Below are 777 nucleotides of genomic sequence, written 5' to 3'. Positions count from 1 at the left end.
GGGGGGAATGAGGCACAGGAGCCTCATCCTCTATCAGGGGTCCTTTCTGGGTGCTGGCTGGGTTGTCGGGTTCGCTGGGTCGTGGCGCCCGGGCGGGTACGCCCCCCGGTGCGTGCTGCGGCCCGGCGTGGCCGCTGCCTTGATCGGTGTCCCAGTGGGAAACCCCAACGTGAGGGACTGGCCGCGTCGCTGTCCCGTAAGTCCGGGATATAGTCCCGGCTGGGGGAGCGGCAAAGCTGGTATCAAAGAAGGGCGGGTTGGTTGTGTGCGAGTGCGGTTGCGATCGCGCCCTCAGGCAACCTCTCCCGCAACACCCGTGGGAAAAGGCACTGGAGTCACACTTCTCAGTGATTCATTCGGAGAACGGGATATCCGGGTGCACGGTGGCCGGTGATAGTCGGCAACGGGGGACGCGCCGGTGATCCGCTATGGCAACGCTGGGGGTCCACGCCCCCTGATCCGTTAGGCTAAGGCCGCTGTGCACTTAGGCCCCGCTGCGATGAAGGTTCCACCAAGGGGTGTTACCTGAGCTATCGATGAAGCGTACCGCTGGGGGTACCGGTGCCTAGAACCACGGGTGGGAGAAGAGCGCAAAAGGCGTGCACTTCTTTTCCCCCTCGGGGTGCACCACCTTGACGTTGTGAGGGGGCTCCCTGGGCTCGACCCGCAGGGCAGTACCAAGAGTTCAACTCTTGGGAGGGCCGCGGGAAGAGCCTGGGGTCTAAGGGTGCACCATTTTTGGGGGGAGATGGGGCTCAGGTTCACCCTGTGTCTGGG

This window comes from Odontomachus brunneus, unplaced genomic scaffold (genome assembly GCF_010583005.1).
Source record: "Odontomachus brunneus isolate Ranch 3 - 2012 unplaced genomic scaffold, Obru_v1 Obru_scaffold_333, whole genome shotgun sequence".
Taxonomy (NCBI): domain Eukaryota; kingdom Metazoa; phylum Arthropoda; class Insecta; order Hymenoptera; family Formicidae; genus Odontomachus; species Odontomachus brunneus.
Note: the sequence above shows the minus strand (reverse complement) of the source record.